Source organism: Eleutherodactylus coqui, chromosome 8 (assembly GCF_035609145.1).
Source record: "Eleutherodactylus coqui strain aEleCoq1 chromosome 8, aEleCoq1.hap1, whole genome shotgun sequence".
In the NCBI taxonomy this organism is placed as follows: Eukaryota; Metazoa; Chordata; class Amphibia; order Anura; family Eleutherodactylidae; genus Eleutherodactylus; species Eleutherodactylus coqui.
The window spans coordinates 72,888,361-72,898,166 of NC_089844.1; positions in this window are offsets into that span (position 1 = coordinate 72,888,361).

Below are 9,806 nucleotides of genomic sequence, written 5' to 3' on the forward strand. Positions count from 1 at the left end.
TCAGTGAATCCTGTAAGTTGTACAGTTAACCCTTCTGTCTCAGTGAATATTTCAAAAACATTTTATTGTAGTTGATCTTTCATGATTAAAGGAATTGTCCACAGGATAGCTAATAAATATCTGATCAGTTGGGGTCCGGTAACTTATCATAAACATGGGGGTTCCAAGTGTGTAGAAATGAATGGAGCAGTGGTCACACTTGAGCACTATCACTTCATTCACTTTTATTGGACTGCTGGAGAAAGCCAAGTGATTGTACTCAGCTATATTCAGCAGTCCCATAAAAATGAAAGGTCTGGTAGCGCACATGGAGGACCATTGCTCCATTCACTTGGGAACACTCAGGACCCCAGCTTTTTTGATTGTTGATGGTCCCAGTGGTCGGACCCCAACCAATTACTTATCCTGTGAATTAGTATGCTTCAATAGTCCAAAACACAACATACCTGCTTTGATTGACCAGGTAAGCAGCATTGGCCAGTTCTATCAGCATGCAGTGTCTTAGACAACTGAACCATACTATGTTTAGTGTACATCAGGTAATTAAAGAAGTAGTTTGGCCATCTTTGTTGCTCCAGGATTGGGGGGTTGCTTAAAGGGTGTATTATTGGAAATGCATGAATAAATAGAGAAAACTTCTCTTGTGCCTGGCACTGAAGGGATTAGAGGTAATGGTCAAAGGGCCATATAAACTAGAATCCATTGACTTTAAAAAGGTTATCTCTAAAAGTTATCCCCTATCCACAGGATAACTTTATGGTCGGTTGGGGTCTCAGTACTGAGACTTATACCAATCCTGAGAAAAGGGGTCCTGTGTTCTCCCTCTTCCTTAATGTGGGCTTACTGCACCTCTTGCAAGTGAGGAGGAAATTGAATGGAACGATGAGCGTGCATGTGTGGTGCCACTTCATTCACTTTCAGAGGGACTATAGGAGATAGCTGAGGTATTAGTGCTTAGCAGATTCCGTCAGCCCAACTGGAGCGGCGGCTGCGCATACTCAGCAATGGCTCCATTTAATATGATGTCACTATGTGTGAGATAGGCATTCCCGCGGTCATGAGAAAAGGAGTAAACAGAAGCCCCATTCTCAGGATTGGTGGGGGTCTAATCAGTAAGACCCTCACAGATCATCATCATCCTGTGCAAAGTGAATAGCTTTAAATTTTGGAATAATCCCTTTAGTGGGGTCTCTGCAGTTTTCATTATGCCCTATGGCATTTTCCCTGATGAAGCAGCGCTGCATGCACCGCTATTTCATCCTGGATTTTAGCAAAAATCTGCAATGGAGGCTCTGAATGCAATATTACGCAGATGTAAACGAGCACTTATTAGTATATGATACTATTCAGATAGCTGTGGAGCCTCAGCACAAGAAGAGAGCTGTGTTTTTGTGGCTTTGATTAAGAATTTATCATCTGTGTGGAGGAGGAATATACTGCAGCCCAGGCACATATGAGAGGTGAGTGATCTAACAGGTGAATGTGTACATATTAATGCCAAATGCTAATAGAGGTGTCAGTGAGGCGTTCCTGAACATCCCATGGGGCAACTCAAGCCTTCATTATTCCCCCCTTTAACTGAACTGCAATGGTTTAATATGTTGCAGTAAATCCAAGTGCATCCCTATTGTATCCCTTATAAATAATGTCATGTTTTCCAAGCAGAGGATTCATTGGAGGAGTTACTGCTGCTGATAGCTATTTAAACCAAACAACAGAGCATCGTTTGGAGTGTAGCGATGTGTGCTTGATGTAAAGTGTGGTTGTTTTAAGTGTGTGCATGACTTAAAATTTGGGGACTTTAAAATTGGGAAACTTTAGAAGAGAGTTCCATACTTCTATTTACTTTTATTGTAACTTGTTTAAATTACTTGATTTTTATCTGTACAATCCCAATTTAGCATGTGCTCCATGACTGGTTATGCCGTCTAGTGTACATCTTGTCTCATGTATGCAGTCCTCGAACAGCCGTTGCTGAAGGAGATCTGAGCGTGTTGCACATTTGGAAGCCCAGATCCTGAATCTAAATGTGTAGCTTGCAACACTGAGATCCATTGGCATTCTGGAGAACGGTTTGCTGCTCACTGAGCAGGCACTCGCTGGGGTAGATGTGGGGGTTGGATGGTAGTTTGGGAGTGCAGGATGATCAGGGTGAAAGAAGGAGGGGTAGAGGGAAGAGATCCATGGAGGCTAGTCCTGAACTGACACACCATAAGAAAATTAGCAAATTTTGATGAGGGGGATGCCATTACAGGATTAGTACTATTGAAGCGCAACATGCCTTCTGACAGCTAGGGGGATGTCTGCTCCAGTAAGAAGGGGAATAGCAGTGCAGGGCAGACTAGACTGGTCCTGGTAGTGTGGGACTCAATCATTAGGGAGACAGGGCAATCTGCCACAAAAACCACAATCGTTGAATGGTGTTGTCTTCCTGGTGCTGCAGCTCGACACATCGTGGATCGGATTGCCAGATTACTGGGAGGGGCTGGTGAGGATCCAGTGGTCATGGTACACATTGGCGCCAACGATAAAGTTAGAGGTAGGTGGAAGTTCCTTAAAAACGATTTCATGTAACTAGAATTTAAGCTTAGGGTTGGACTGCATCTCACTGGGGATGGGGTTAGCTGTGGAGGGGAGAAGATGACTAGAAGGTTGGAGGAGTGTTTAAACTGGGACTGGGGGAAGAACAACCAGAGAGATAGAGGGGAAGACAGTGTAGACAGTGACCTGGGACTAAATAATGAGAATGGGGGTGGAGCGGTGGGAGGGGTTAGTACAGTTAGAACTGGCAGAACAGTTAAGAGGGATACACTTAAAATAAGAAATAACCAAAACTGCCTAAACTGTATGGTGACTAATGCTAGAAGTCTGACCAATAAGGTTAACGAACTGGAAGTAACTGGAAAACTATGACATAGTGTGAATAGCAGAGAATGGTTGGATGTAAGCTGTGGCTGGGCAGTTAACTTACTAGTTTGTTTAGAAGGGATTGAAAAAAAAGGAAAGGGGTGGTTATCTTTATATAAAGTCCTGTTTAAAGCCCACATTATATGAAGATATATGTGAGGCCGGTCTCACATGACCGGATTTGAATTGCGGATTCCGCGAGTGTATGATCCGCGCTAATATGTGGATCAATCAAATGCATTGAATTATGCAGTTCAGATCACATTAGCGTGTCGGAATTGCGTAGTCCGCTAGCGGGGAAAAAAATGAAGCATGTTCTATTTTAGCGCGGATATCCATGACATAGAGCCCATTGTTCTCTAAGGTTGCAGATATACTCACCGCTTATACGCAATTACACTGTGTATGGGCGGTGGACATCCGCGCCATGGCTAAGCGATGATGGGTGAAATATAAACAAAAAAGAGTGTACTGCGCATGACCGCATGCGCAGTACGATTTCGCGGCTGTACACAGGATAACGGCTGGGCTCACAGCTGGAATCTGCTGCGAGCCTCTGCAAGTGGATTCCGCTTACGGCCATGTGAGCCCGACCTGTGGGAGATAAACATGTGGCATCTCTCTGGGTAGATATACATGGAGGGAAAAATTACAATAAAATCCTCATAGGAGTTTTCTATAGGTCACCAAAAAAACAGGAGTCATAATCTATTACAATCAGGTAATTATTATGGGGGACTTTAACTATCCAGATATATACTGGAAAATTGAAACCTGCGGATCTCAGAAAGGGAATAAGTTTCTAGCATTAATTAAATACAAATACCTTTGCCATCTTGTGCTGGACCCAACTAGAGGGACGGCCATTTTGGACTTAAAATTAACCAATAGACCTAACAGAATAACAAGTCAGTGGGCATCTGGGAAATAGTGACCATAATGTAATACATTTCAACTTATCTTTCAATAGGAAGTCTTATCAGAGAGCTACAAAGATGCAAAAGTTTAGGTAGGCAAAGTTTAATCAGCTTAGAGATGCCCTTAACCTTATTGATTGGGATAATGTTTTTAGAAATAAAGGCCCATTTAGACACAACGATTCTCGCTCAAAATTCACTCAAAGCCATCATTTAAGGAATAAATGTTGCGTCTAAATGCAAGGACATCGTGCAGTTTTCATACATGAGTCGTTCCTCGCTCAATTCTAGTTTTCTAGAATTGAGCAAGGAACTCTTATCAGTGGTGCAGGCTGTTATCACAGTCGGCAGCGCTGATAAGATTCTTTCAGCTCGTGTCCTGCTGGTAGTTCACAGCGGGACGCGAGCTGTAAGCGTGGAGAACAATGCAGCTGTTTACTTATGCAAAACAGCTGTATTGTTTACTGAGCAATAGCTGTGGTGTCCGCCTGTATAGCTCTTTAGTAGCTAATTAGCTATTATAGACTTTGCAAAGATGATCACTCAAAACTGTCACTCAAACTGTCATTTGAGCGATTTTTGAGCAATCATCTGTCAGTGTAAATGGGGTCTAAGAGTACAGACAATAAATGGGAATTTTTAAAAAGCATCTTAAATTACACTGTGAGCAATTCATAGCATGAAGGAATAAAAACATTAGGAGTAGAAGAAAACCAATGTGGCTCAAAAAAGATATAAAGGGGGCAATAAACAACAAAAAGAAAGCATTTTAACTACAAAACAAGAAGGCACTGAAGAAGCACTAAAAACCTATAAGGAAAAAATAAATTATATAAAACGCAAATAGAAGCAGCAAAGATGGAGACAGAGAGACTTATTGCCAAGGGGAGTAAAACTAACCCTAAACAGATCTTCAACTATGGAATTAGCAGAAAAAATTAGAACAGAAAGTGTTAGACCACTGTGTTTCAAATGCGCGGTTTACAGCAATTTTGATCTGCATTTTCGAATGCAGGTTACTGCATTCAACAGCACTTTTTAATGCACCCCATCATTGTGATGGGTGATGAGGTGCATTAAAAAAACGCACAAAAATAGAACAGACAGCACTCAAAAATTGCGGCGTTAAAAACGCCACGTTCATGCGCAAGTCTGTGAGGCCCCATTGAAATGGGAGCGTTGTAATGCAATTATCGTGGCGTTTGAAACACAGTGCTAATCACAGTAAAAATCACTAGTGTGAGAGTGGCCTTAGCCCTTTAAAAAATAATGAGGAAAAAGTAGCAGTGGGTGATGAAGAGAAATAGTTTTTTCACCAGTGTATTTACTCAGGAAAATGAAAGGTCGCATAAAATGCAGAGTGTTAAAGTAAACTCCCCATTAAATTTCACCAGTCTAACCCAGGAAGAAGTGCAGAGTCGCCTTATAAAGATTAAAATAGACAAATTGCCAGGTCCTGATGGCATACACTTCCCGGTTCCAAGGAATTTAAGTAATGTGGTAGACAGACCATTGTTTCTTAGAATGATGGGATCTGTTCCATTGGATTGGAGCATAGCAAATGTGGTGCCAATATTCAAAAAGGGGTCAAAAAGCGAACATGGAGAATACAGGCCGGTAAGTCTAACTTCTTTTGTGGGTAAAATGTTTAAAGGGTTTCTAAGAGTTGCTGTCCTGGAGTACCTCAAGGAAAATAGCTGTAAAACTCCATATCAGCATGGGTTTATGAGAGATCGCTCCTGTCAAACCAATCTTATCAGCTTCTATGAGGAGGTAAGTTCTAGACTGGACCAGGGAGAGTCATTGGATCTCATATATCTTGATTTTTCCAAAGCGTTTGATACTGTGCTGCATTAAAGCTAACTATATAAAGTGAGGATGCTTTGACTGGATGAATGTGTGTAAAGGCCCATTTAGACACAACGATTATCGCTCAAAATTCTCTCAAAAGCCGTCTTTTGAATGATAATCGTGTGTAACTGCACTGACATTTTGCACTGTTTGTTAGGCAGTCGCTGATCATTGTCTTTCAGCATGCTGAAAGACAACGATCAGCCTTATCAGGAATTCACAGCGGGATACAGCTGATACTATTGTTTCAGCTGTATCCTGCTCTCTGAACACAGGCGGGGTATGAAGAACACAGCCATCCAGCTGTGTTCTTTATACCCCACTTGGAGCACTCGGCTGTATAACAGCCGGATGCCTCGAGCAGAGAACAGCTGAATGCAGAAGAAAAGTGTTCCCGCTTGTCTTCTGCATCCCCCGCTCGGAGCGCTTGGCTGTATAACAACCGGGCACTCTGAGCAGAGAACAGCTAGATGCAGAAGTCAAGTGGCCCCGCTTGTCTTCTGCATCCCCTGCTCGGAGCACAAGGTGATCGCTCAACGTTTTAGCGATCACCTTTTCCTAAATGCACACAATGATTATCGCTCAAAAGTCGCTTGAGCGACATCTTTTAAACGATAATCCTTGTGTCTAAATGGGCCTTAAGTGGGTAACTAACTGGGCAGTGATAGGAAGCAGAGAGTGGTTATAAATGGTACATACTCTGATTGGGTCACAGTTACTAGTTGGGGACCACAGGGGGCAGTACTGGGACCTATTCTTTTTAATATATTTATTAATGACCTGGTAGAAGGATTGTACAGTAAAATATCAATATTTGAAAATATTTTATATTTGAAAATAATAAAAACTATTAGCACAAGAGAGGACAGATGGCAGTTGCAAGTGGATCTGGATAAATTGGGGGCTTGGGCAGAAAAGTGGTAAATGAGGTTTTAGTTAACTGTAAACTCAACTGTAGCAACCAGTGTCAGTCAGCTGTTGCCAAGACAAATAGGATCATTAGGTGCATCAAAAGAGGTCTAGGGGCACATGATGAGAACATTGTTCTTCCTCTTTACAAGTCACTGATCAGACTACACATGGAATATGGTGTACAGTTTTGGGCATCGGTACTCAAGAAGGACATATCAGAGCTTGAGCAGGTACAAAGGCAGGCAACTAAGTTAATAAATAGAATTGATGGACTACAATACCCAGAGGGTATCAAAATTGCGGCTATTTAGTTTAGAAAAAATATGGCTGAGGGGCGACCTAATGACTATTTATAAATATATCAAGAAACAATACAGAAGTCTCTCCCATGATCTGTTTATACCCAGGACTGTGACTGCAACAAAGGGGCACCTTCTACATCTAGAGGAAAAAACGTTTCTACACCGACATAGAAGAGGTTCTTTACTGTTATAGCAGTGAGACTATGGAACTCTCTGCCTGAGGTCGTGGTGATGGCGAACTCAATAAGGGCTTAGTCACACGGGCGCATCAGTACCCGTACACAGATTGCCGATGCGCCCGTGTGACTGTGCTCTTACTGCAGGAAGAAGACGGCCGTACTTCAGGACGGGCGACTCCCCGCAGCACAGAAGAAAGAACACATGACCGGCAATGAAGTTGGTCACATGTTCTTTCCTCTGCGCTGCAGAGAGACGTCCGTCCTGAAGTGCGGCCGTCTCCTTCCTGCAGTAACACGGGCGCCAATGTGCCCGTGTGACTAAGCCCTACAAGACTATAAGAGGGACCTGGACGCCTTTCTTGAGTGTAACAATATTACATGTTGTAGTTGCTGATTACTTCAAAAGGGTTGTCGGTCTGGGGATTTATTCTGATTGCCAGATTGCAGTTGGGATGGAACTTTTTTCCCCCTAAGATCTGGAACATTGGTTTCCACCTCATGTTTTTTTATTTTCCTTCCTCTGGATCAACGTTGGGGGTAATAGGCTGAAGTAGATGGACACAAGTCTTTTTTTCACTCTAAAGGCCCTTTTACACACAACCATTATCACTCAATATTAGCTCAGAAAAACATCTTTTGAGCGATAATTGTTGTGTGTAAATGTGTGCCCATCGTGCACTTACCGTGCACTTTTCGTTCATCGCTGAGTTCAGCTCAGCCTAAAATCCGTCATTGCTGATAAGAGGGACCGCACGCTAAGTTCTCCATGGGTAGTGCTGATAACATTCTTTCAGCAGCTGTCCTGCTGGAGAACAATAGCTAGGTATTTAGAGAACAGACCACCCGCTGTTCTCTAAATACATGCAAATGAGGCTAGTTAGCTACTAATGGGATGATTAGCCTATTAGTACCTATGCAAAATAATCGCTCAAAACTATCAGTTTCTGACGAATTTTGAGCGATCGTCTGTGTGTGTAAATGGGGCTTTGCACACTATCTTACTATGCACGCTTGACACTGGTGTTGTAGAATTCGTGTAGCCCAAATGTATTCTATTTATCTATCTCATACCAGCAGTATTGCTTCCTATAATATGTTTATTACATTATGGGATATAAAAAATATATTCGTTCTGACAAACCCCTAAACAAAAGGCTTAGATTTATAGGATCACCTTCTCCTAATAAAAGGAAAAAAAAGTTAAAAGCAATTTCCCAGAGAACAGCTTTCCACATTATTCAAACCGGCCAAATAATACTCCTATTATGGAGGCTGAATGCTAGCAGTCAGCCCAGTGTAATTGGTGCAGACTCTGAGCCTTAAACCTCCACTTCTTTATCAAGAGGTGAATATGGAACAATTTCTTACAAGTGCAGACTCAGAGAACGCAAATTGCTTCCTTTTTCTGCCATCAGACCAATTTAACTGCATTGCAATTAGGACTATTAAACGACCATTCTGCATAAACAAATTTTTAACTGAGGCCACGTGGGGGGGGGGGGGGGCGATTTTATTATATAATTACTTGTATTACTTAACTGTCGTTTACATTTTTTTTTTTAATGCACAGAATAACTGATTATAAGTTTTTTTTGCATTACGTTGAATTAGCCAATTCTGTACATTTTTTCAAGAAAACCTCCAATTCAGCTATGCAGCTAGTAGAAGCTGTTGCTAGGGAAATCCGTCTTCAGTTAGCTGTTTCCTTCTTATTATTCACTACCCTAAAGAAAAATAATATTAACATTGATTCTATCACAACTAACTGTTAATAATCATAGACATATTTTCATTATTAGTCACATTATGATTACTAGTACGAATACTATTACTAACACATTATATTATGATATCGAATCTAAGTAGGACAGCGACTCAGAAATGTGCCAAAAAAGATGCTAATAATTTGAAATGGTACTCCAAAAGAGGAGACCAGCCTGCCAGCCGCTGTAGTCCTGGTGGGCAATGAACAAACCAAACAACGTCTGATGCCACGTAGGGCATCCAATGAGGTGGAGAGCAGCAAATAACCCAAAAATCAGGAGAGAAATCCGCTATAAGCAAAAGTGAGCAAAAAATATAATACTGTGCTCATAAAACTTAATAGGGAGGATGGAAGTACTTGTGTCTTAGGCTTCGTTCACACGAATACATATCGGCCGGATGTTTTCACGGCCGGCCGATATACGCTACGTTGTGGGTGAAAAACCTGGTGAACGGGCGTGCAAATTAAAAATTTGTGCGCCCATTCATATGGAATGGTGAGGCTGCCTATTTATGAAAGGACTTATGCCAGATTCTGTCATGGGCTCCCATAGCCCATGCAGCGGCCGACGTATTCCGGCCCAAACATAGTTCCAGAACTATGTTTTGGGCCCCACGTAAAAACGCCCGACCAGGCGTTTTTACGTCTTGCAAATACGCCCATGTGATCTGATGCATTGGAATCCAATGCATTACATCACAGCTCATATCGGCTGGCCGTGAAAACGGACGGCCGATATGCGCTCATGTGAAAGAAGCCTTACATGAATAGAGGATGGGGTATTTGTGGTCTCAATGAAGGGAAGTACCCCCTTCCCTCTTAAAGTTGGTGCATGGCTTCCTCCTGTATTAAGCTGTGCCCCAATCTTAAGAGGGGTAGGGAAGGGTACTTCTCTTCATTGAGACCACACATACCCCTTCCTCTATTCACGTAAGTCACAAGTATTTCCATCCTCCTTATCAACTCTTATGAG